Genomic DNA, 26,813 nt, shown 5'->3' with positions numbered 1-26,813 from the left:
TCCTGAACTTCTGATAATCTGCTGGACCAGCCTTGGGGAACCGAAACTGTACGTCCTCTCTCACCGATCTCCCATGCCAAACCTGCCAAGGCCACTCTGGCCTCAGGGCCTTTTCACTGTAGTTTTCTCAGCCTGGAGTGCTGTGCCCTGAGCTTTTGGCATGAGAACCCTATCTGAGGCATCCTGCCTGCCTGTCACTCTTTGATTTTGCAAAGATTTATTTATTTTTTCGAAAGGCCGAATGACAAAGAGAAGAGACAGAGACAGAGGGAGGGATCGAGATCTTCCATCCTCTGGTTCACTCCCCCAAATGGCTGCATTGCCTGGGGCTGTGCGAGGCTGAAGTCAGGAATCCAGAACTCCGGGGCCTGTGCTGTGGCATAGCGGGTTAAACCGGGTTAAACCGCTGCCTGCAGTGCCAGCATCCCATATGGGCGCCGGTTTGAGACCCGGCTGCTCCTCTTCCAATCCAGCTCTCTGCTATGTCCTGGGAAAGCAGTCCATGGCCCCTGTACCCATGTAGGAGACCCAGGAGAAGCTCCTGGCTCCTGGCTTCAGATCAGTGCAGCTCCGTCCATTGCAGCCAATTGGGGAGTGAACCAGCAGATGGAAGACCTCTCTTTCTCTCTGCCTCTTGTTCGCTCTCTGTGTAACTCTGACTTTCAAATAAATAAGTAAATCTTAAAAAGAAAAGGAACCTGAAACTCCAATCCAGGTCTCCCACTTGTGTTGCATAGGCCCAAACACTTGGGCCATCCTCTGCTGCTTTCCCAGGCACATTAACAGGGAGCTGCGTCAGAACTAGAGCAGCAGGGACTGAACCAGCACTCAGATGTGGGCTCCTTAACCTGTGCCACAGCATCAGCCTGCCTTTCTTTTCTTCATATTGTTATCATCATCTGAAATTACTTTATTGAGTAATTTGTTTGTCTTCATTGTATCTCATCCAACAGGGGCTATAAATTACATCAGAGAAACAAATTTCATCTGTTTCTTTTGTTGCTCTAACCCCTGTCACACAGTGTCTCTCTGTCTCAAGGTAGGCAGACCATAAGTGATCATGAAAGGAGAATGGAATGAAGGAGCAAAACGCAGATGGAAATCTGGGTCTGTCTACTCCTAAACATGTGTAAATGGGCCTTAGAGCTAAGCCGCCTCCCCTTGTTGTGTAGATAATTTCTTCCGGAACTTTGCCAGGGTTGGAAGTGAGGGAGAAGTGAAATACATTCAGAGAAATAATCTTGCCGTCACTCTCTCCTAACTGTTGGCATTTTGTCAGTCTCCATGGAAGACTTCCAGGAGCAGAAGAAAATGAATTTATTTCAAAGATCTTTGCTGACTACCATACTTGAAGGTTTTTATGGTATATAGAATGTCTCATTGTATATAAAGTTAATGCAATATTTACAGTCTATTTTTGGAATGGGAAAGTTTGCCTGTCCACTTAGCTCCTTTCCAAGAGGCCAGATAAAAAAAGAAGAAAATCCAAGTGATTCTGTGCAAGTAGGGTGTCTTTTTCCCCCCTTGCAGTCATTAAGAACACATATTCATATGGGCAACTGTGTTCCTGGAACACGTCATGAGGGACATGTGTGGAAAACATAGATATGATTGCTTTCTAGACTTAAGTGAATCATCCTAGATTATCTCAGAGAGCTGGAAAATATCAACAGGGTCAGCGAGGACCTAAGTGGCCATGTACAAAGGCATTCACCAATCCCAGCACCAGGATGGCTGGCCTAAGAGAGGGAGAGGAGGAGAGGGGCTGGCCCCAGGGTGAGTCAGGTTTCTATCAATCATACTGCTAGCTTCCAGGGGAAGAAGTATTATCTCTGTCCCAATTTCTCCATGTATAATTCCACAACTGCAGCTCCTTGGGTTATGTGTCTGTCCCTGGGTCAATTGCTGAAGCCAGGGGATGTGATTTGCTGATTGGTCCAGATGGTGTCTCATGTTTATCTCTAAATTTATGGTCTGAATCAACTATATTTAAGTTCTTCGAGGAAAGCTAGAGAGAAGTGCTTTCCTAAGGAACCTCAGAATATTGTTACCATTAGAACTAGTAGATACCAGGCAGGGAAGAGCAACATATATTCTCTGCCTTCTCCAATTACTAAAGGTGGACTTTCAGGCATCAAGGCTCTTGGATAAGGGAGATATTTTTGAAGGCAGCTTTTTTTTCCCCCTGGATCCTTACATAACACCACATTACCACCAGCCTACTTCAATAGCATTAAAGAGCCATCTGGTCTAGGTTTGACTATTCTATCCATGTTGCTTGCAGTTCTAGCTTAAATCCCTTGGTTCTGCAGTCAGGTAGCAGCATTTAAAGAGGCTAAATTCTGAAAATGTTGGGATTATAAATAGTTCATCATGTTCTAAAAATGTCATCAGCAGTTCTTTATCTTGAGCCTTTCAAAACATCCAGTAGGGTTTGTGAGTTTCTTGTTTTATCTATTTTTTAAAGCTTATTTCATTATTTGAATGGCAGAGAGAGAGATTCCATCATTTCACAAATAGGGCTGGGCCAGGCCAAAGTCAGGAGCCAGGAACTCCATCTGGGTCTCCCACATGGGTGGCAATGACCCAAGTGTTTGAACTATCATCTGGTGCCTCCCAAGGTGCACATTAGCTAGAAACTGATGGGAAGTGGAGGTGGGACTTGGTCCCATGTGCTCTGATATGAGTGAAATGTGGGTGTCCCAAGCAGTGTCTTAAATGCTGAGCCACAGCACCCACCCCTCTTGTTTTAAAAATATTTTTTTGCATTTTTTCTCCAGTTAAAAAAAAGACCATTCTTCTATTTTAAATTATTTATGTATTTTTATTTATTTGAACAGCAAAGAGAGACAGAGAGAGAGAAATATCTTCTATTCATTAGTTCAGTGCCCAAATGGCCTCAACAGCTGGGGGTGGGCCAGGCAAAAGCCAGGAGCCCAGAACTCAACCTGGGTTTCTCATATGGGTGGTGGAGATCCAAATACTTCAATCATTACCTGCTACCTTGCAAGGTGTGCATTAGTAATAAGATGGAATGGGGGAATCGCTTATCAGCCTTTTGGCTAAAATCAAGTATAGATGGAACAGAAAGTGGGGCTATAACTTGAACTCTAAAACTCTGATATGGGATGTACATGTCCCAAGCAACAGCTTAACTGCTATGGCAAACATTCGCCTTAAGAAGACATTCGAGGCCGGCACCATGGCTCAATAGGCTAATCCTCCGCCTTGCGGCACCGGCACACCGGGTTCTAGTCCCGGTCAGGGCGCCGAATTCTGTCCTGGTTGCCCCTCTTCCAGGCCAGCTTTCTGCTGTGGCCCAGGCGTGCAGTGGAGGATGGCCCAAGTGCTTGGGCTCTGTACCCCATGGGAGACCAGGAGAGGCACCTGGCTCCTGGCTTCGGATCAGCGCGGTGCGCCGGCCATAGCGCGCCAGCCGTGGCGGCCATTGGAGGGTGAACCAACAGCAAAGGAAGACCTTTCTCTCTGTCTCTCTCTCTCACTGTCCACTCTGCCTGTCAAAAAAAAAAAAAAAGAAGACATTCGACTGTCGACTGTTACCCTAAATAAAGGCAATAGCAAAACTTATCTGTACAGATAAAAACTTAAAGCATTGGTTCCTTAAGGGTTTTTCTTTAATATGTTAGTGTGCTTGACGTCTAGGTTTTCAGGGAAGTGTGAGATACATTTGAAGGTTCATTTCTTCTGGAAATGGGACGTAAAAGTATTTGTCATATTGTTTGGGTATGAGTCTCCTGTTGTCAACTTGGAACATAAAAATTATATTCCTTTTGTCTTTTCCTAAGTTTTACTTTATCAGGTTATTGCTTTTAACATTATTTTATGGATTTTATAGATGACTGGACAAGGCATTTAAATTTATTTATCAACTCCACTGTGGTAATGGAATAAATTACAGTGTAAATACACTACAACCATGTCTTCTAGGATCTGTCTGGCACCCACTTTTCCAGGTTTTTCTTTTGTAGGTGCATCTGTTGTTTCCATTCATTTTCAGTACTTTTCTCTTTGGAAACTGCCCCAGTCCCTTGACTGCTCCTCCTTTACTTGGTGTGGTTCTGGTTGGGCTGCCAATTATGGCAATGCTGTCATTGGCAGAGGAATTTAGTAAGAGATGCCATCTAGGCTAGTCATTGATCACATTCTTTAGGACACAGTGATTAGTTCAAGTGGTGGGCACATCATCTAAGTTGAGACGGAGTGTCTTCCTAGGATTGTCTGGAATAATGTCATTCTCATCTCTCTTTTATGACAAGCAGCAAGATGTAACCCAGAGCTATCTGCATCCACATTTCACACACCATGAAGAAATCTTATCTGCATTAGGACAGAATTAAACCAAATGCACCGAAGGTGGCAGAAATAAGAGATGGAGACAGAGTGTAGGCAAATAAATTTTTGCAGGCCTCTGTCTATATAAACAATTTGATCAAAAATATGTTAAAAAGTTCTTGGGTGAATGTAAAGGGAAGGAATTTCTTGCTGAAGATTGAGAACACTTGGTAGAGAACACATACTTGCATACTTCTTTAGGGTTCAGCCAGCTTGCATGGAGGTTCTTTGTAGTGTTTAAATACCACCTCTTCTCTTTAGGGCCAAGAATCACCTCTTTATCTTTTTATTGTCAAATGCATCAGTACCAATGTTCTTATTTCTCACATGACCATGGCTCTTTAGAACCTCCTCTGTATCTCAGGAACATAGGTTTCCTGATCCCTGCGAGTTTCCTAATACTATTTACTTGATGCTTATTGCATCAGTACTCAGGTGACACTCATAATACTGAAGTTTAATGACTCTAAAGGGGTTACCATCCTTCACTGATATGACAAGACTTCTCCAGAGTATGAAGGAAAAGGTGAATGATCATTTGTTTTCTGCTCATGGTAAATCTACTATTTGTAGTTTAATAACATCAGCATAGAGCAGCACATCTTCTTTTGAGCCCTTCAGGTCAAATAATCACTCCACTCACAGAATATGACCTCCGTGTCTGTTGATCATAGCCTTGCCTTCCACAACCTCCAACAATGGGGGAAAGGCAATGGACTCATTGTGAGGCAGAAGCTAACAGCAACCTATTTTTACAAGGAATGTATGTTGCTGGTCCAGCAGGAGTTAAAGCTGACTCCAATATCACTTGGAGGCAAGAGAGGATATTGATGGAAGGGTTCAATAGCTTTGCAGAGCAAGGATCTCAAAAGCCCTCAGAGGAGAGGTACAGTCACCCCTGGAGGACTGGCTTGACCCATGGGATGGAATCTGCAGGGGCAGGGTCACTGACCTGGGTGCCAGTGGTCAGGACACACAGGTAAAGTATGCTCGCTGCCACCACCCCAATCTCAATACTGAAAGCCACACTGTGGCTGAAACTTGGGCAGGCAGCAGCTGACACAGGTGCTCACAGGTGCAGCTCAAGTCCAAAGGCCAACAATGCATTGTTAGTACCCTCGCAAACTTGCACTCATCCTGTGTCTGAAGTGACTGAGTGCCATCCAAAAATCAGCCTGGAGGCCCAATCTCACACAATCCCACAAAAGAATTAGCACACTGGCCAATGGGAATGATTTTCTTACTAAGCTGCCTTGCTGGAACTGGGGCCTGGCTTTAGAAACTGCAAATGACCCTAGAGTGTGAGTCTTGGAGCTCCTTTGGCGTCTATATCACTCCACATATGGGGTAGTAGCTTTAAGAGTGTATCAAAGGCAAGAGACAGAGAAAGTGGCTCAGGGGAGTACTGACCCAGGCTCAGGTAACCCTACTGGCCCTGGCCAGTCCCAGTCCCAGAGAGGACTTTGAACACCTCACTTGACTGAGATGCGTGGTACGTGGCATTGATCTGGAGAATCCTGTGCCAGAGGAAAACATGAACATTTTGAGGAAAAGACTCCAAATGCCAGGGCTTACTGGGATTCAGGGCCCAGTACCAGACTTGGCTTGCCAGTGTGTCAAGCAGCCCTACAGAAGGTCCTAGTGACAATGGGATCCCATGTTTGAAATCCTAGGCCAGGTTGACCTTTATTATCCCATTTTTGCAATCCAATAAATTCCAGTGTTTGTTTAAGTTGATTTCAGTTGAATTCGTGACACTTTAAACAGAAAGAATTCCAAGTGCGCAAGCAGAACTGCTGTTAACAGCCTTCCTTCCTGCCCCTTTCCCTGCCTCAAGTTCCTCTTCCCTGTACCTTCAACATCCCAGCCTGTTTATCCTGAAATCCCTGGAAAGAGATAAAGAGACTGAGGAGTGGAGAAGCCGTGGAAGTCGATGGGCTGTCAGTAGAGACTGAAATCACTCAGAGTGATGATGAGAATGGAGGGGGAAAAGCAAGGAACCTGGTGCTGAAATCTCTAAAAAATGTATGTGAATGACCAGGTGGGCAAGGACGACAGTAAGGGAGTGTGGCAGGAAGGAAACAGGCTTCAAAGCAACCGATCAGGAAGAACAAGAAAGAGACAATGGTTTGGAAGTGACAGTGAGGAGGAAGAGGTACACTGCCATCTCCTTCTGGCCCGGTGGGGAATGGTGTGTGAGAGAAAACTGGGTGCCACTCATGAGAATGCAGTGTTCCAGGTCCTCATGGCAAAGCCAGGTTTCCCTGAGAGCTGGAAGGTCAAGGACTGTTCAGAGAGGAGTGTGGTTAGAGGGATTTTTCTGATGACAGCATTAAGGATTTGAGTGGTAAGATTTAATCTTTGGGCCGGCGCCGTGGCTCAACAGGCTGATCCTCCGCCTTGCGGCGCTGGCACACCGGGTTCTAGTCCCGGTCGGGGCACCGATCCTGTCCCGGTTGCCCCTCTTCCAGGCCAGCTCTCTGCTGTGGCCAGGGAGTGCAGTGGAGGATGGCCCAAGTGTTTGGGCTCTGCACCCCATGGGAGACCAGGAGAAGCCCCTGGCTCCTGCCATCGGAACAGCGCGGTGCGCCGGCCGCAGCGCGCTACCGCGGCGGCCATTGGAGGGTGAACCAACGGCAAAAGGAAGACCTTTCTCTCTGTCTCTCTCTCACTGTCCACTCTGCCTGTCAAAAAAAAAAAAAAAAAAAAAAAAAAGATTTAATCTTTGAAGCTTGGACATCTTGAGGTTCCTTAGATAAACATTTAAGACAGGATAGGGTGATCTGGCTGTCACCTTTAAGAGGGGATAAGTATGATTATTCTTGGAATTTGACGTGCGCAATTGTTAGGTAACAAGAATATGGGAACGGAGTTTATTGGAACCCACTTGATCCAATAATCCTCCTTCTTCCAGTTCACACTGATTCTGTCATGATTTAGGCCTGCATTTGCTCTTCCTTGGATTATTACAATTGCTTCTTTAAAAAAAAATTATTTAATTGAAAAGCAGAGTGAGAAAGAGAGACAGGGAGATGAAGAGATCTTCCATCTGCGGGTTCACTCCCAAAATGGCCACAATGGCTGGGCCTGGAGCAGGCTGAAGTCAAGAGCCTGGAACTCCATGCAGGTCTCCCATGTGGGTGGCAGGGACCCGAGCACTGTGGCCATCTTCCACTGCTTTCCCAGGTGCATTTGAAGGGGACTGGATTGGAAGTGAAGCAACTGGGACTCCAGCTGGCGCCTATAGGGGATGCCAGTCTCTCTGACAGCTGCTCAACCCACTATAATTGCTTCCTAACTGATCTCTCGCTGATCTTGCCCTTCTCAATCCATTCTCCACAATTGTGCCAGAGCATTCTTTGTTTAATCATTCATTTAATCAGGCAACTCCTCTGCTTTAAATCCACTGATGGCTAAATCCTAATACATCAAGTCAAGATCTAATGTACAATATGAAGTCTATACGTAATAATGGTATATTGGGGGGCTGGTGTTGTGGTGCAGCGGGTTAAAGCCCTGTCCTGAAGTGCCAGCATCCCATATGGACGCTGGTTCGAGACCCGGCTGCTCCTCTTCCAATGCAGCTCTCTGCTATGGCCTGGGAAAGCAGTGGAAGATGGCCCAAGTCCTTAGGCCCCTGTACCCGCATGGGAGACCCAGAAGAAGCTCCTGGCTCCTGGCTCCTGGCTTCGGATTGATGGCAGCTCTGGCTCTTGCGGCCAATTAGAGAGTGAACCATCGGCTGGAAGACCTCTCTGTCTCTACCTCTCTGTAACACTGTCTTTCAAATAAATAAAATAAATTAGAAAAACAGTATATTGGACTCAAAATTTTGCTAAATGAGTAGATTATAGCTCCTCATGCCACAAAAACAAACAGGTAACTATGTGAAATGATAAGCACAGTAATTGTTTTAGTATAACAACCATTTTCCTACATCTATCTCTCTATATATTTATCTCATAACTTCCTGTTGTATGTCTTAAATATACACAATAAGGTTTATCTTTAAAAATAAAGATATCTTTTATACTGACCAAACTATGCACTCAAATAGATTGACGGAGGATAGAGGGTGAGAGTTTATATAATATATTAAAACACAGCCAAGTTAGTAAAAAAAAATTAGGACCTAATTCATAGCAAGAAATTTCTATCCAGATTCTTAAATGATAATTTTTCCTGTATCAGTTACTAAATTATCAAGGAAATAGCAGTTGGCTGCTTAGTTAAAGAATGACTAGCCTAAACTATAGACAAAGGTGTGTGGATAAATGTTCTTTTGCAAGTCCTTGCTTAATGCCCAGGACATTCAGAGCAAAACCAATGGCATTTTACTTTACATAGGAGCTGTGTTTTTCTATGTAAAATGTTTGCGTTAATGATCACCTGAACTGGTTTTTAAGCAGTCTGGGGAGATCTCCCGTGGCCTTCGAGATCAGTGGTCTTCAAACATTTTTGCCCACATAACCCCAGAAAAAAACAAAACAAAACCATATTCCTCCACATTTTTTATGTTGACACCTAAAATTTTTCCTCACAAGTTTGCAAAGGGTGTGATTTCCAGCATGCTGCAATTCATGATATGTTAAAAGGAAACTGTTAGCTCATTCTTTTAAATTTATCTCATAGAATCTAAATCCCACAGTGGTTTGTTACCCAACACTATTCATTTTAAATATACATGGGCCAGCTCTTCTTTAACAGTCAGAAAATTTGCATCCCTTTTCTTCTTGAATTCATATTTTCATTCCATTTCCCTCACAGAACTCTACCATATTTTGTATTTTTGTACTTGAATATGTTTTATTCATCATTACATCATTCTTTACAATGAAAGCAAGCCCCATCACGAATACAACTTCATCAGGTCCTACTGTCTTTCCCTTAGCTTGTAGTCCCTCTATCTCCAGTTTGATGTTTTCAAGTCAGCTCTTTACTAAAGATTAGCTCACTAAATTAAGGGAGTGGTGCATGGGTCAGGTTGGCCCTACAAGACTCTACATCACAAAACTCAGAATTCAATGACCACCTCTATAGTTAATGTCTTAATGTTAAACCCCATTTTGAGATCCTTCACAGGAACCCTTGACCCTAATCAAAGGCTATGAGTACTACAGACTACGGACAAACCAGACGCACACATGAGTGATCACACACACATGGCTCAACCTTAGCTTTAATCTATAGGGTTCACCACCCTTAATCCCTTGAACAGTCTAGGAATTGTACAATAACTGCCTGAACTCCTTGTTCTGTGCTTTGCAAAATAAACACCTACTTTCTCCCACTACTCATGGTTCAGTGATTGGCTTGCTGCATGCTGGGCAAGCAAACCCAGGTATTATTTAAGGTTCTACATCAACAACAGACGTAACAGTCATGGGAAGGGACTGGCTGAGGCCAGTGTTATAAGTGGAGAAAGAATTCACCAGCGCAGTCAGATAGGGTAGGTTTTTCTTCACTGGTGTTCCAATAGTGTTTCCCAGGTAGGTTGTTTGCACTTCTGGGAAGAGCTGGGGAGCCTGCACTGCCTTAACTTTGGGACTGTGTCCTGGGGTGACCCTCCACAATAACTACATGATTACTTAATTTTACTTTCCTGTGACTTCAGTGTTCTAAGTGTTAAAAATATCTCTAGGTGGAGTTATTGCTATAATTAGTAGAAGTACACAACTGATCAAACAGTAGCTATATTATAAATTGATAAATATTTTTGAACATAAAAAGTTAAAATTGTATTGAAAATGCATCTATAATACAGAAAGAACTTTTTCTTTTCTGGTGGGGATGAATATTATTTGTAGTTAGAAGGAGATGGAATTCTGCCTAACTCTGTTCCTGTGTTTGACAATGTTTCTGTAGATTTAAATTTGAGGTACTTTGTCCTCATAAATAAGTAGATGGGAAAGGGAGGAGTTTGTTATAGCAATGTTATTCAATTCCCCTAACTCCTTTCAATTATATGTCAAATACCATGCAGTGACTTATGAATTAAGTAAAAATTTTAAATATATGACTTCTGGAGTTTTAAATGTAAAAAAATCATCTATTGTTATTTACTTGAGGGTCAGCAAGACAAAGAAAGAAAGACAGTCAGACAGACAGACAGACAGAGCTTCCATCCAGTGGATCAGTCCCCATACACATGCGATGGGGAGCTAACAGCCAGAAACTCAATCCAGGTCTTCCACATGGGTGGCAGGGACTCAGCTTCTGCCTCCCATATGTATAATAGCAGGAAGTTGGAATTGGAAGCCAAAGTCAAGTGTTAAACCTATGTACCCTGATATGGGACGCAGGGGGTGTCCCAACTGGCAGCTTAACTGCTGGTCCAAATGCCTGCCCCAATGACTTTCAATGCCCTATCAGATGTCAGTTTTGTTACCCAGTCATAGTAGTCATTTCCTTTCTCAAAGCCAGTTGACTGTGTTATAAGTATTTGGGAACAATGCACCAGCCTAAGATGTGAGATCTGCAAGATGACTTTCTGTCGAGTGGGGATATCAGCAATTGTGGATGGGGGTGGAGAGGAAACCACAAGAGTGTTCTCAGGAAGATTAGTTTTTGGTGAAAGCATAGAAATGAAAGTACTGAATCTCTCAGTCTTCCCGTACCTGGGGGCAGAGGGTAAGAGGAGTGGGTGGAAAGCTTACCCCTGTTTGAAGACTTCCATTCATTAATCAGCAGGTTTTTGACTAAAGATGAATGGATAGCCACAGGGGTTAAGGTGGTCCTGAACACATGGGTGATAAGTGGTAGTTAACAGGAGAACTCTATAAACCTTGTTCTAAAATTTACTAAAGGCCTTCAAAAAGCTTGTTGAAATGGAATTAAGGAACAGATACTTGGTGCAGCAGTTAAGTTGCTGCCTGGAATATCGAGCATCCCACATCAGAGTGCTCCACTTCCCATCCACCTTCCTACTAATCTGCACCCTGGGAGGCAGCAGATGATGGTTCAAATTCTTGGATCCCTGCCATCAACATGGGAACCTGGAATTGAGTTCTGGGCCCTTGGCTTTGTCCTGGCCCCCGTTCTAGTTGTTGCAGACATTTAGGAAGTGAACCAGCAGATGAAAGATCTCTCTTTCTCTCTCTCTACTTTTCAAATAAAGTGAGAATGAATAAATAAAAGTAAAAAAATGCAATTTAAAAATATGTTCATTTTAACACCAAGACAATTTGAAGTCCAGGCGAAGTTTTTCTGTAATACACATTTTCCATGAACTTTTTGAAGTTCCCTCATATAATCTTGGGAAAATAATTCAACTTCTCTCTGTTTAATTGCCATCTGGAAATAAAGGCATAATGATACCTTCTTTATAGGATTATTGTGAGGAATAAATGAATTAACATGTAAAGAACTTCTAACAGTGCTTAACAAATAGTAACTGCTCAATAGATCATTAACGTTAAGAAATGATTATGTATGACATAAAAATTTAGGTTTGATACCTACTTTGATATTAAGTAAGCTAACAGGTGTGATTTGTGAATGAAAGAAAAACTACACATTTTCCATAGCCAGCATTTGGCAGAGCCATGATTCTTGCCCAGAGTTTCCTCCACCCCTGCTTTAAATTTATTTGAAAGGCAGAGTTACAGAGAGAAGGAGAGACGGTGGGGGGAGAGAAAGAGAGAGAGAGCGAGAGAGATCTTCCATCCCCTGGGTCACTCTCCAAATGGCTATAAAGGCCCAGGCTGGGTCACACAGAAGCCAGGAACCTGGAGCTTCATCTGAGTCTCCCACATGGGTGACAGGGGCCCAAGCATTTGACCATCTTCTGTTGCTTTCCCAGGCACACTAGCAAGGAGCAGGATTAAAAGTAGAGCAGTGGGGACTTGAACCTGCACCCGTATGGGATGCTGGTGTCACAGGTGGCGGCTTAACCTGTTGCGCCTGCCCTTAAGAGTTTCCTCACTGAAGGACTGAGCTAAACTAGCTCTTGAAAAACAGAAGACACAAAAATAAAGGACATAGGAGGTGTATGAGTTATAAAAGCATTCTTTCTAGATAAACCCATAATTTGCTAGGCAAAATTTATCATGTGCTTCTTTCCAGAGTGGCAAGAAGGGTTCCATATGCTCTTTCCTGTATTAACCACAATTTCTATGATTTTCATCTAGGATATTCCCCTCCCTTCCCCACCCCTACACACTCTCACAACTAAATATATCATCCAGCTTTCGGTGCCTTCCAGGTTCAGGTTTTGCCTTGCTACTGTTACAAGGACTTCAGGCAGATCATGTTCAACAGTTTTAGCTTTTTAAAATGAAAATTAGAGGATTTTTTTCCCCCATATTACTTTATTTCTTCAGTATTTCTAACTGTCCCCACCCCACCTCATTCTAAATTGGGGTTTTATGTGTGATAGCATATGCAAAAGTTGAAAAACACAACAAAGAGCTTGAAAACCCTCATCTGAATAACATCAACTTCAGGAACAGCTGCTAAGATAAAATAAATCCAAGAGCCCAGCAACCAGAATGCAATTGCTTTTCTTCTTAAAGAGACAGGCAGACTTACAAATAACTTTAAATCTTAAGCTCTTACTTTAAACCAATTGCATATTTTAATTATTGTCAAAGTTTTTGAAATCTGAAATTTCACGTTGGTGTTTTTCTTAGTATATAGAAGACTTTGTGCTTCAGTTTGAGCAACATTTGTGCACATCAAGAGAGGTTCAAAACAGGAAATAAAATCCATCAAGAAGCAAACCTCCAGTGGCCAGCGTTGTGGCATGGTGAGTTAAACCACTGCCTGCAGCAGATGGGTGCTGGTTCAAGTCCTGCCTGCTACTTCCAATCCAGTTCCTGGCTAACACACCTGAGAATGCAGCAGAGGATGGCCCAGATCACCGGGTCCCTGCACACATGTGGGAGATCTGGAAAAAAACCCTGGATCCTGGCTTCCAACCGGCCCAGCTCCAGCTGTTGTGGCCATTTAGGGAGTGAACCAATGGATGGTAGATCTCTCTCTCTGTCTCTCTCGCTATCTCGCTCTCTTGCTCTCTCTCTCTAACTGCCTTTCAAATAAATAAAATAAATCTTAAAAAAAAAAAAAAAAAAGGAACCAATCCTCCAGATCTCTTCTTCACGGAAAACACAGAAAAGACATTTGCCCAGTGAAATATAAATAATATAATCAAATGCAAATTTATAAAGATAAAATTGAATTGCCAACTGTGGAATAAAAAGATATGCAATGCTTGGTTGATTGCAGCATCTTAAGGAGCCTTCTGTCGTGTGATTCATATTACAAAAAAAAAAAAATCTTCATTAAAACCATCACACACAAGTCTGGGTTTTAAGTCATGGTAGGTAAAAGCCTTTTAAGGAAATATAGCGTAATAAAATAGGATCTTATAGAATGGAGCAATGATAGAGATGACTTGTTCTACAAATGTGTCAACCAGGATACCGAAGACTTATCATAGTTTTCTTTTAAACATCTAGCCTCGTAGTACATTTAGAATATGATTTGATTTGCAAATATGTTATTTAAATATTACTCTTCCTGGAAAATACCTATTCAAGTACTAGTGAGAAAACAACCTTGTGGCGTGAAAACTACAGAACCGCAATAAATCATTTTGTAAAAAGTTTGCATTTATCCATATTCTTGAATTTTTCTGGCCTAATTAAATTAGTAAAGAAAATATGATTAAGAAAAATGTTCATTTCTTAGAGATATATTTATAAAACAAAACATAAACAGTCCCACATTTTTCCTGTTTCTTATTTCTTTACTGCATTCAATCAGCGCTTTGTAGATAACTCCTATTCTTCATTCCTCACGATTTGTTTTGCTCACTAGACTGTTTGCACTTGTGACTCTTGAACATTTTTGAACCAATAAAATGAAATATCACACCCTCTGCTCCTGACAGTCCTTTTTTCAGTGTAGCATCAGATAAGATGCTTCGGTTGCAAATAACAGAAAATCTAACTAATGGTGGCCCAGAGCATAAAGCACTGATTGTTTATTAAACAGAATGCCCAGAGGAGTGAGGTTCCAGGTTGGTTTAGGAACTGGGTGATGTCAACGCAGACCCAGGTAGTAGAGCCAAGATTTCAGGCAGGCAGCATGAATCAAGTGCCTATGGTACACTCTACTTCTTGTAATACTGGCACTGTCATTTATTATGCCTTCCTAGAAGACTCCCAGTTCCTATTGTGGCTAAGCCCTTGTCTTACCTTATAGTTGTCCATGCTTGGCAGACAGAAATCATTTGATAAATAGTCATTAAACTACTGAAATCAGTTTCATATAGGAGGAGGGAAATAAGGGCCATGTTAAATAAAAAGAAGTCTAGCTACAGGACTACGGTACTTCCAACATTCAAGTTGGTGTGGGATTTTTTCCTTAAGATTTATTTATTTATTTGAAAGTTGAAGTTACAGAGAGAGAGAGAGGGAGATTCAGAGAGTGAGATCTTCCATCTGCTGGTTCACTCCCCAAATGGCTGCAACACCCAGAGCTGGGCCAGGCATAAGCTAGTAGCCAGGAACTTCATCTGGGTCTTCCACATGGGTGCAAAGGCCCAAGTACTTGGGCTGTCGTCAGCTGCTTTCCTAGATGCATTAGCAAGGAGCTGGATGGGAAGTGGAGCAGCCTGGACTTGAACTGGTGCCATTATGGGATGCTGGCACTGCAGGCAGAGGCTTAGCCTTCTATGCCACAGGACAGACCCCAAAATGGTTGAATTTTAACAGTTTAAGACAGGGCCTGGAGTTGTGCTGCAGTGGGTTAAGCTGCCACTTGAGACACCAGCATTCCATAGCACAGTGCCAGTTGGAGTTCCAGCTGCTCTGCTCCCTATTCAGCTCCCTGCTAATGCTCTTGGAAAGTAGCAGATGATGGTTTAAGCACTTAGGCCCCTGCCACCGACTTGGGAGACCCAGATGGAGTTCCTGGCTCCTGGCTTCAGCCTGGCCCAGATCTGGCTCTTGCAGCCATTTCGGGAATAAACCTGCAGATGATAAATCTCTTTCACTGTTTCTTCCTTTCTCTCTCCCTCTGCCAGTCTGCCTTTAAAATAAATTAAATATTTTTTAAAAAGAATTTAAGACAACCCTCAAAAAGATTAGTTATTCTTGTGCAGGTTTTGCACACATGTGTGCACTGCACTTACTAAAAGGTGGTGGGCTTCTGTCTTGGAAACGTTTGAACTAGTCCCATGGGTACCTGATCATACTTCTGTGAAAGTAACTAATCAATTGCTTGGTATTTATGGATAGTCAAATTTTACATAGCTTATGTTAAAATTAAAAATTTGGGGCTGGCATTGTGGCATAATAGGTAAAGCTTCCGCCTGTGACATCAGTATCCCGTAACATTGCTGGTTCGAGTCCTGACTGCCCCACTTCTAATCCAGCTCCCTGCTAATGCACCTGAAAAGGCAAGAGAAGATGGCCCAAGTTCTTGGGCCCTTGTACCCACATGGAAGACTCCGAAGAAGCTCTTGGCTCCTGGCTTCCATTTGGCCCAGCCCTGGCCATTTTGGCCATTTCAGGCATGAACCTGCAGATGGAAGATCTCTCTCTTTCTCTCTCTCATCTCTCTCTCTCTGTATAACTCTGACTTTCAAATAAAAAATTTAAATTCAATTTGGGGATCAGTGGAGACATGAGAAGTGCAGTGCTAGCACGTGATACCATTCATCAGGTATTCTTAGTGAAGAAGAGTCCTTTTAAAAGCAATTGTAGGGCAAAGCACTCACTCTGCCAGACAAAAGTCCATAGCACTGATGGAACATCCAGAAGAGTGGAACATGCTGCTCTGTGCGTGTGTGTGTGATGGGGTGAGGCTGAGGGAGGGTGGTGATACGCAGAGGGACAGTTGGCTTTTCTGGGCATGTGCACCTGGGCCGAGCGGGGAGGAGGAGTGAACAGCAGTGGTCCATTTGTTTCTGCAAACTCAGCCAGCATTTTTGTAAGTGACACACTGTTATTTTAACTATGACTGGCCCCAACCCAATGGGACTGGCCAGAAATGAATCACTTTTGGAAATGCAGCGTGATGCAGGGCTTCACTTTGGTAGTCAGAGGAGCCAAGCCCAGCTACACTGCAGGCCAAGTTTCAGAACTCGGAAAGCAGAGCTGGGGGGTCTATTCTCATAGGGCTATTGCCAGGTTTGCAAAGTGAAGACTGCCCCAAGGCCCTACTCCAGTTTTTTCTCCTTCAAGGAGCACTCCCTGATCCTTCTAGCCCACAGGGAGGACTGGGAGGTCTCTCAGCCCTTGGACTCTGTCCCGTACTGCATGGCAGTGAATTATAAATAACCTTAAGTTTGTCTTGTGAATCAAATGAGGCCATGGATATGAAAGTGCCTGGTCTAGCATTAGGCATGGCTTCATGTACGCACCCCACTGTGTCTGGAAAGGTAGTCCTGGCCAGAACACAGAAGTCACAAAAGCAGGGCTATGAATCAGAGGTGACTCAGCTGCGTTCTCTTCTGTGAGAGCATGTAGCTTCCAAGTACAACTGTTCTCTACGTGATCTAGACATTGTTGCTGCTATTGAAATAACCCAGATGGCATGCATTATAGCAGAAAGTATTTGCAAGTTGGCCCCTTATTATCCAGATTTGAATATGTGTGTTAGCAGAAGCTGTGTGGCCTGAATGCCTGCTCGGGTATTTAAAACACTTGTTTCTGAGGAATACATATGAATAGAAAAGGGCATGAGTTACTAACTTGACACATATATTAAAATCAGAGCCTACTTATTTCAGCAGAATTAAAATATTTGAAAATCACAACACAGGGGCTGGCGCTGTGGTGTAGTAGGTTGAACCTCCATCTGCAGTGCCAGGATCCCATATGGGTGCCAGTTTGAATCCCAACTGCTCCACTTTCAATCCAGCTCCCTACTAATGGCCTGGGAAAGCAGTGGACAATGGCCCAAGTGCTTGGGCCCCTGCACCCACGTGGAAGGCCTGGAAGAAGCTCCTGGCTCCTGGATTTGGATCAGCCTAGCTCTGGTCGTTACAGCCATTTGGGGAGTGAACCAGCAGATGGAAGACCTCTCTCTCTCTCTCTGACTCTCCCTCTCTCTGTAATTCTGCCTCTCAAATAAATAAATAAATCTTTTTTTAAAAAAATCATGACAGATAGAACAGAAGTTAATAAATGGTAGAGGAAATGTTTGCTTTGTCCTATCGCCCTCCCTCCTAAGCAGTTCGTTTTCTGTTGCTATAACAAAATACCCAAGGCTGGGCACTCCATGAAGAAAAAGGCTTCTCTAGCTCACAGTTTGGAGCATGGAGGCTTAAAGTCCCAGATCCAGAGGCCCCACAGCTCCAACAGTGGTGGAGGTCCTCTTGGCCGCGTCCTAACACGGCATCATAGTAGGAGCGCATGCAAGGAGAGGCCTTCGATGAGACAGGAAGTTAGAGAGGGATTCAGGGGCCAGGCTCGCTCTTTTCCTAACAACCCACTCATGAGAACTAACAAAGACAATGTTGTATGAGGTCAATGACCCCAGTGGCCTAGTTACTTCCCACTAGGTCCCACCTCTTTAAGGTTCCACCACCTCTTGACATGGCCACACCAGGGACCAAGCTTCCAGCACATGAACCTGGGGGAACACACTCAAGCCATATCCAGACCAAAGCAGTTAACAACCCTCCAGTGAGGGCATGGAGAAGCAGGGGCCATGGAGTCCAGCACGGGCAAGATCCCTGCCTTCTCGGGGCTTAGGTTTGAGTGGAGGGAGACTGATCACAGGCAAGGAAATCAACAAGGCCATGCCTGACAAGGATGGTTCACTTGTGGAGGTGGCATCTTAGCGATGAAAAGTCTTGAACCTTTCTGGAAAAAGCCTTTCAGAGAAACTGAGTGGCAGGTGCAAAGAGCCAGGGGACCAGAAGGAGGCCTCTATGGCTGGTACGTTGTGTGCCAAAGGCAGAGGTCCCCTAGTAGGATAGGGACCACATCACACCAGACACGACTGCATATGAAGTCCAGTTTCATACTAATGTGAGACTCCATTGAAGGCTCTTAATTGAGGGGAGAGGGGAAGGAATCTGGTTTTCATTAAAAATTTTTTATAATTTATTTGGGCATATGTGAAAAAGAGAGAGAGAAGGACATGGAGAGAGGGAGAACAAGAGAGGGAGAGAAGGAGAGGGAAAGAGAGAAAGGGAGAGGGGGAGGGGAGAGAGAGAGGAAGAGAGAGGACTCTGGTCTGCGGATTCACTTCCTAAATACCCAAAACAGCCCCACCTGGAGCTAATTTAGCTGGGAGCCACACACTCGATCTGGGTCTCTGTTGGTAGGAGCCTAACCACCAGAAACATCACTGCTGCCTCCCAAGATCTGTATTATCAGGAAGCTGGAGTCTGGAGCAGAGCTGGGCATCTAACCCAAGCACTCTAGTGTGGGACATGGGCATCTCAACCAGAGTCTTAACTGCTGAGCCAAATACCCACCCCTGATTTTCACTTTTGAAAGATGACGCTGATGTACTGGGCACAAAAATGGGAGTCTATATACAGATTTGCAGAGATCCATTCACATACATACACAAACATATAAATTTATTTTTTTAAACAAAACTGGTGACATTGACATATAGTATTTACTCTGCAGCTTGTTACTGGTGTAGCTTTATAGCACTCCTCTTTGAAATTACATTCAGAGTCAGTTTACTGTCTGTCTTGGAAAAGCAAGCATCTCGTTTCTTTCTTTTCCTTACTTATCCAAATGCAGTAACTCTGTAGAAAAACTCAGGGTTGGCATTTTACCAGTTGGCTCCAGAATGTGTTGGCTCTGATTCACTTTTGGATTGCTCCAAAACTCAGATTTATTCTTAAAGAAACAATTATTTTCAGCAAATTCAGTGCCTGCTGCCTACTGATGGGATAACTTTGGAGCAACACCACTGGAATATGCATATGGCCTGTTTCATGGAAAATATTCATTTGGGGTTCTGCATTCATTCAGTCACCACATAATTATTGAGTACCACAATGGTTTGGAAATTAATTTGGATGATGAATGTGCCCCAAAGGCCCATGTGTTAAAAGCTTTGATCCCCAAAGTCTTATGTTAATAACTTCTAAGAGGGCAGGAACTTAATCCAAATATGATGTTTGGAAGTGGGGCCTTTAGCAGTCAATTGGATTGCATTGGTTCACTGGGGCAAAGGCCCCTGACTGAATCCTGGTGGCTTTATAAGAGACTCCATAGTGGGGGCTGGTGTTGTGGCGTAGTAGGTTAAACCTTTGACTACAGTGCCAGCATCCTATCCAAATGCGTGAGTCTCGGCTTCTCCACTTCCGATCCAGCTCCCTGATGATGGTCTGTGAAAGCATTGGAAGGTGGTCCAAGTGCTTGGGCCACTGCATCTGTGTGGGAGACCTGGAGGAGGCTTCTGGCTCCTGGCTTCAAATCACCTCAGCTCTGGGCCTTGCAGCCATTTTGGGAGTGAACCAACAGATGGAAGACTTCCCTCTCTGTCTCTCCCTCTTTCTGTCTGTAACTCTGACTCTCGAATAAATAAATAAATCTTTAAAAAAAATCCATAAAATAAAGAGACTACTTAGATGCAGACACAGACACGCATGCTCCCTCTCACCAGTCGATGCTTGGCACTGCCTTCCAACTCTGCCAGCAAGAATGTCATCACCAGAGACTGAACTAATGGGGACTTCCTGATCTTAGATTGTGAACCTCCAAAGCCACGAGCTGAAACAACCTCCTTTCTTTACAAGTTGCTTCAGATGTTTTGTTGTGTGAATAGAAAGCACCAGGTACTCTTTCATGCGCTGGGGACACATTAATGAATAAAGTTACCAGAAATCTCTTTTCCAGCTGAGCTTACATTCTAGTAGTGAGAAACAGACTAAACAATCAGAATAAGTTCATTATACATCTTGGTAAAAGTTTATGCAAGAACAAAGTTAGATTTGGAAACTTGGCAGAGGGCTCCAGTTTTAAATAGCTGTCGTTAGGTTGAGCCTTGCAAAGATGGTGAATATTTGGGCAAACTTGAGAAGGGAGTGGCAAGTAATAATAGATGCTGAGGGGAAGAACATTCAAACACTAGGAATAACAGGTGTTAAGGTCCTGAGGCGGGAATGTGCTCAGGAAGGTGGAGGAACAACCAGCTGAGAGACCAGTTGATAGATCTGCAAGACCTGAGGTCAGAAACCTGGAGGGCAGCTCACAAGAGCTTTGGAGCCACGGTGAGGACACGACATGAATGAGGACAACCAAAGCAGAGCAGTGACATGACCTGACTTATGTTTTCAAAGAAAACTCTGGCCTCTGTAATGTAAATAGGCTACAGAGGAATAAGAGTGGAAGTTTTGATGTGTTTTGAAAAACAACAGTATTTCATAGTCACATCCCCTTAATTTTGCAAAAGAGGGGAAAGCAGCTAAAGTAAAACATTAAAAAATAATTTCCACATTTCTTTGTCTTTCCTTTCAATAGCAATGTTCTACTAAGCCCAATTTCTTTTAGCCCTGGACTAAATATGTCCTTACACTAGTTCAGACTTCAGCCAAATTGTCTGTCTTGTTGGGTATATCAGTCAGGACCTTCCTGGTTGTAAGTAGCTGAACACCTGACCCAAAGTGGTTTAAGCAATAGGACATTTACTATCTCAGTCTCGAGATATGAAGAGCTAGGGTTCTGACATCTGGGTTCTGAGCTGCCTTTTTTGCATTTTCTGACTTTTTTCTCATGGATGCAGTAGGTGCCACCAAACATGTTTTTCTCACTGGAAATTGACCAACTACCCCTGTCCCTCCCCATACCCACCTCCCATTATGGCTGATCAGAATTAGGTCACATGCTCAGCCCCCTCACTAGTCATATATGAAGAGGGACCGAGAATCAAGATATGTTGAATCCAGAGGTCCTTAAAAGATGACATGTAAACCCTCAGGAGGACCCCTGAGACCCACACAAGGAATCTGTATGTCCGGAACTATTTTAATTCTACTAGGGTATAATTTGACTTTTTCACTGTCATTCTGAGTATACAGTGCAGTTTTTCAGAGTCTGCCTGAAATTTTGCAAATTGATTGCAGAAGCAGAAATGAAAATTAAGATGAAATTAAGAAATGAAAATTAAGATGACTTTTTATATGGGATATTGGGGTGGCTGCTCAGCCTAGAGAAGACTTCTGCATCCCACTTTGAGTCCCTGGATGTAATACCCTCCTCTAGCTCCTGACTCCAGTTTCCTGCTAATGTAGACTCCAATACAGAGGTGATGGCTCAAGAACTGAATTCTTGCCACCCACATGGGAGGCCTGGTTTGTTTCCAGCTTCAGCTCCCACCCAAGCCCCCATCTGTTTCCATTGCAGACCCTTGGGGAATAAATCAGGGAATGGGAGCTCTCTTTGTTGCTGTGTCTTTGCTTAAAAATTAGAAACGAAAGTATGCCAAAAACATTTTTTAGAAGCTTTATTTATTTGAAAGGCAGAGTTACAGAAGGGGATGGAGGTCAGAGAGAGAGAGAGAGAGAGAGAGAGAATCTTCCATCCATGGGTTCACTACTCAAATGGCTTCTATGGCCCGGGGCTGAGCCAGGAGCTTCTTCCAAGTTTCCCACATGGGTACAGGGAACCAAGAACCTGGGCCATCCTCTGCTGCCTCCCCAGGCACATTAGCAGGGAGCTGGATGGGAAGTAGAGCAGCCAGGACTGCAGCTGGTGCCCATATGGGATGCCGGCCCTGCAAATGGTGGCATGACACCACAATGCCAGCTTCAAGTATGCAAAATTTTAAAGTAATACCATGCTTTTTACTAATTTTGGGGGACATAATCACTTTTATAAAATGTGCTATTCTTGTTAATATTAACTTTCATTCATTGTTAAAAATAATTCTAAATTTCTCTGATTTAGTCTGTAGTGTAGCATCAACAGACAAGAAAAGCTCCTAGGAGCCCTTGGTAATTTTTTGGCATGGAAAGATCTCTCAACAATGAGAGCTGCTGTTTTCCAGAGGGATCTGATTCCTTCCTGGGGTGGGGAGGAGGGGCAGGGCCTGGACTTAACTTTCCAGAGCTTACCTCTGTCGGACTCAAACCTTCTTAAAAATATGACTTAGGTGGTAGTGGGGGTGGGAGTGGGGGGTGCCAGACATTCCTTCCTGGAGTGATTGATCTCAACACTTCCAGTTAGTAAGATTGAGAGGTGACTGTGAGGAGGTGAACTGGCCTAAACAAAGCCTTAAGCGCTATTTCAAAGCAAACCCGTCATTAGGTTGCTTTCTGAGATGGGAACAGGTGCGGTGTTTTGGGAATGAAATTTCAAAACCTTTCTCGAGAGCAGGGTTCCCCCAACCTCTCTTCGTTAGTCTATTAGGAGCAAGGTCATTGCCAGGAGAAAGTGGCTTCGCCTAGTCCCTAGCTCTGCAGATAGCGCCTTCATAAGGATGACATCTCACTGGGCTATATGGCTGTCAGCCGTGGTCCACGTATCCAGGGGGACCTCCTGACAGCGCAGGCCAAGGGCAAACAGGAGCCTTTTCTTGGGATCTCAAGTTGTCCCCGCCGCCTGTGCCTTTTCTGCCCTGGACCTCTCATCCGGGAGTGGGGTGTGTTTGGGTAAACTGGGAGAGGGCCACTCTTCCCTGTTGTCTCTCAGTGCTTCTAGCTTCCTCAGGTGCTGTCTTTTTCTCCTCTTGAGTAAAAATCTTGGCTTCACAAGAAAAAAATCCAAATAGACCGTGTATATAAACTGCGATTTCACCGTCTGATCGCTTTCTTTTCTCTGAAGAACTTTAGCCCGACACGGGCCGGGGGAGGAGCCAACCACGTGGCCCGGGCTCACCAGCCCTATATGCATTCATTTTCCAGGCACAGATGTTGTGGGGCGGGTGTGGGGCATTTCTTGCATAAACTTCTAGTTCACGGGAGCCATTTCTTACAAACTCGCACCGAGGTCCGTTTCTTTGCCCCAATTTTTCCTCATAACTTTGCCCGTTAGGTTGTTTGCATCCACGATCCCCGATGCGCGCGCCTCCCTTCCCTTGGGCCTGACCCAATTCTGGGTGCCAGGTGTTTGGCTCCGGCAAACGCACCCGGCTCTGGGAACCTCGTTCGCGTTTGCTCCTAGGATGGGTGTTGGGATTCCTTGGGGGGCCCGGAAAACATGCTCTGAAGCAGCGGCGACCTCCTGCCCCCACCGAGCCCCGGGTGCGCCGGGTGTGAGGAGGGGGCGGGGAGCAGAGCTCGGCCGGGTGAACCGCAGGGCTAACAGGTGCCGCAGCCGCAGCTGCGCTCGCTGCGCGCTCGGGCTCCAGGGAGAAGGGTTGGTTCTCGGCGTTTTTTTTTTTTTTTTTTTTTTTTGAGGAGGAGACTCCGAGGCCCCCACCCGGCCAATGCCGGCCGTGGATGTTCATCGCCTAGCAACTGGCGGAGCCAATGGGAGGCGGCGAGGCCTGCGGCGCCGGCGCGCGGGGGCGGGGTGGGAACCTTGCGAACCTGCAGGGGCCTGGAGGCGGCCGCGAGGGGCGGGGCGGAGCGGAGCGGGGCGGGGCGGAGCGGAGCGGGGCGGGGAAGGCGGGAGCCCGCGGCGGCGGAGGAGGGGCCTGCGGGCGCGGAGCGCTGCGTCCCGCCGCGCCTGTGCGGGCCCTCGGGGCTGCGGGAGCCGGGCTAGGACGCCGAGCGGTGACTCCCGGCCGTTCCCGGGGGCCGTGACGGTGAGCGGCCTCGCCCCGCGGCGGGGATTGTGACGCGCCCGGCCCGGGAGGCGTAGAGGGACCGGCTGGGCCAGGGGCAGGCGGGCGGGGGTGGGCTCCGGCAGGGGTGGCTGGGTGGGTGGGCGCGGAGGTGAGCTCCGGCACCTGGCGCAGCGCCCGGCTTCCAGACGGGAGGCTTGGCGCGGCCGTTGGGGCCGTTGGAGGGTGCGGGCGAGCATCGACCCCGGGCGCGCTGCAAGAGGAGGTAGGTGCCAGCTGGGGGGAGTCGCAGCGCTGCGCCCTGGGAGCCTGCGGTCCGGGGAGCCGCAAGCCTTCTCGGGGACGGATACCGGCCGGGAAAGACGAGCGACGCGGAGACGTGAGGAGGAGGGGATGGCCAGTTTGGGTCTGCAGTGTCTGCCTCGGCAGAGGCTGTGGGACATGCGGGCTCGGCGATTTGATAATGCCAGCCGCAAGAGGCGGTCGTCAGAATGAGTTGTCGGGTGGCCTGTGGCCTCTGCAGAGGAAGACCACCGACAGTGGTGTAGCGGAAAGTGTAGGGGAGGAACTTAGATCACGCAAGAGGCAGGCATGTGTGAGAAAGCGTTGGTTTAGAATTTTCAGTAAACTGCCGTGAGCCCAGTTGTGATCTCTGCACCCCTCTGAGCCTGTGCTAATCTCCCAGTTATGCAAGTCACCTGGGCTCAGGAAATCGCATCTAAGTAGCTTGCCCTGAGCACTACACACGTTATGGGAGTCTTTAGGTTGATGCCACCTTCAAGGGTTCACAGCTGGGGTGCCAGATGCTCACCACCGGTGCTGCTGAGGCCACTCTTAGTGAATCTGAAAGAACTGAGGTTCCCCCCACTTCAGACTCTGATGGGGTCAGGATTTAGAGGCTTTCTCTAGAGGTGGTTCCGAAGTGCGAGGGTGGGGGCTTCTTGGACTTCAGGTTTCTGGGTTCCTATAACAATTCAGAGTGGAAGTCAGCATCTTTGGCTATGGGTGATGGAGGCCAAGGAACCCTTTGCAGTGTAGCAGGGGTTGGCTTACTGTTTAGGTAAAAGAAGATTCTGGCAGCCTTTTATAATTGGATCGTAAGCTGGAGAGGCCAGTATGACTTGACACATTTAGAAGACAAAATATTGCAGATTAGAGATCTGGTTAGAAAAGAAATGCCTTTAAGGTTTAGATCAAGCTGTCTTGAAATTTAGAAGTTAGAGGTAGATTTATGAACTCGGATCCAGCCATCAAAACGGTAATCCACCAAATGTCTTTCCCTAGAGCTATCAACCTACAGGCCTTGGAAACTTATACATTCAAACTAAATGGGTAAGAGAAGCTAATAACTAATTTGAGACCCTGTTCTGCCTGCTGTCGATAAAAGCTTTCCAAACAAAAAAAAATTTTTTTTTGATAAGAGGATTAGGAACTGGTAGTGAAAATGAAGGCTCTGTTAGGGACTGGCTGGGCCTTTTCAACCAAGTCATTTTATATCTTTCCTTCCCTTCCCTTTCCCCATCTGTGCCTCCATGATAATAAAGCCTTTGGGTTGAAGATAACAGCAAAGACTTATTCTAGGAGGAAATGTGAGGATCTCAGAGCACATTGCACCTTGTGACAAGACTTGTGAAGCACATTATGTTCTCAGCATACTGAGGCAGATAAGTGAGGAGACTAAAATGTTAGTGGTTCAGATTGTTAGCAAAAGGCCTCAAGAGTAGCACAAAGTCAGGTTATATCCCTGGGCTCTCCTAGAACCTGACCTAGTCGACTGTGAGGCCAACCCTAGCTATTACACAGGTTTTTTTTTTTTTTAAAGTAAGCATTTGAGTATCTTCCCTGTAGTATGCACCTAGAGATGAGAAGACACTGCCCAGAATTGTCTGATTTTAATTCATGTGCTTAAGTGGGAGCTATTCCACTTTAACGTTGTCTTTCTATGTCTTTTACAGTAGTTGTGAACATTCCTTATTTGCTCATGATTTGAAGAGATTTTGATACTCAGTGGCACCTGTTTGGCATCTTTGGCAGTGGTGATGTGATTAGCTGGTGATTAAGGTGTAAGATCTTGAATTCATCCGTGAATGGGATGAGATAGTTTAGAGAAGTGCACCATTTAGTGCTGCTACTGGAAAACAAGCCAGAATTGTGGTGTTTGATGGTAGACTAGTATAATTGTATGTAGTAGGCAGTGGGCCTTTAGCCTGGCGTTTAAGACACCCACATCTCACATCCAAGTACCTGGGTGCTGAGTCCTGGCTCTGCTCCTGCTTCCCACTCAAGTGCACCTGGGGAGGCAGCAGTGATGGCTCAGGTGAATGAGTTCTTGGCACCACATGGGAAACATGTTTTGTGCTCCCAGCTCCTATCTCTGGCCCTTACGGTTATTTGGGGGATGAACGTGTGTGCTTGCTCTCTTTTTCTGTCTCTCAACTACTTTTCAAAAATTATATTTTGAGGTGTGTGCTGTGTCACAGCAGGTTAAGCCACTGCCTGCAGCAGCAGCATCCCCTATGGGTGCTGGTTCACGTCCCGGCTGCACCACTTCTGATTCAGCTCCCCACTAATGTGCCCGGGAAAGCAGCGGAAGATGGCGCAAGGGCTTGGGTCCCTGTACCCACGTGGGAGACCTGGGTGAAACTCCTGGCTTTGGACCTATTTGGCAATCTCCAGTCCTATTTGTTGCAGCCATTTGGGGAGTAAAACAGTGAATGGAAGATCTCTCAGATAAATTTTAAAAACATTGAGCAGATTTACTGAATTCTTTAATAATTTATTCTTTTAGTAAACATTTATTAAACACTAAG

At 45.2% G+C, this 26,813-nt stretch overlaps 1 protein-coding gene across 1 annotated transcript in view; it reads left to right on the top strand.

The window, feature by feature from the left end:
* Positions 1-23,938: 23,938 nt before the first annotated feature.
* SSX2IP (SSX family member 2 interacting protein) overlaps positions 23,939-26,813 on the top strand; it is a 52,358-nt gene continuing 49,483 nt past the window's right edge. The window contains exon 1 of the mRNA XM_062191639.1: positions 23,939-24,024. The gene's annotated coding sequence lies outside the window, so the exon portion shown is untranslated. The remainder of the gene's footprint in view (positions 24,025-26,813) is intronic.

The sequence above is a fragment of the Lepus europaeus genome, chromosome 5 (assembly GCF_033115175.1).
Source record: "Lepus europaeus isolate LE1 chromosome 5, mLepTim1.pri, whole genome shotgun sequence".
Classification (NCBI taxonomy): domain Eukaryota; kingdom Metazoa; phylum Chordata; class Mammalia; order Lagomorpha; family Leporidae; genus Lepus; species Lepus europaeus.
Note: the sequence above shows the minus strand (reverse complement) of the source record. Positions and strands in the feature narration are given on the sequence as shown.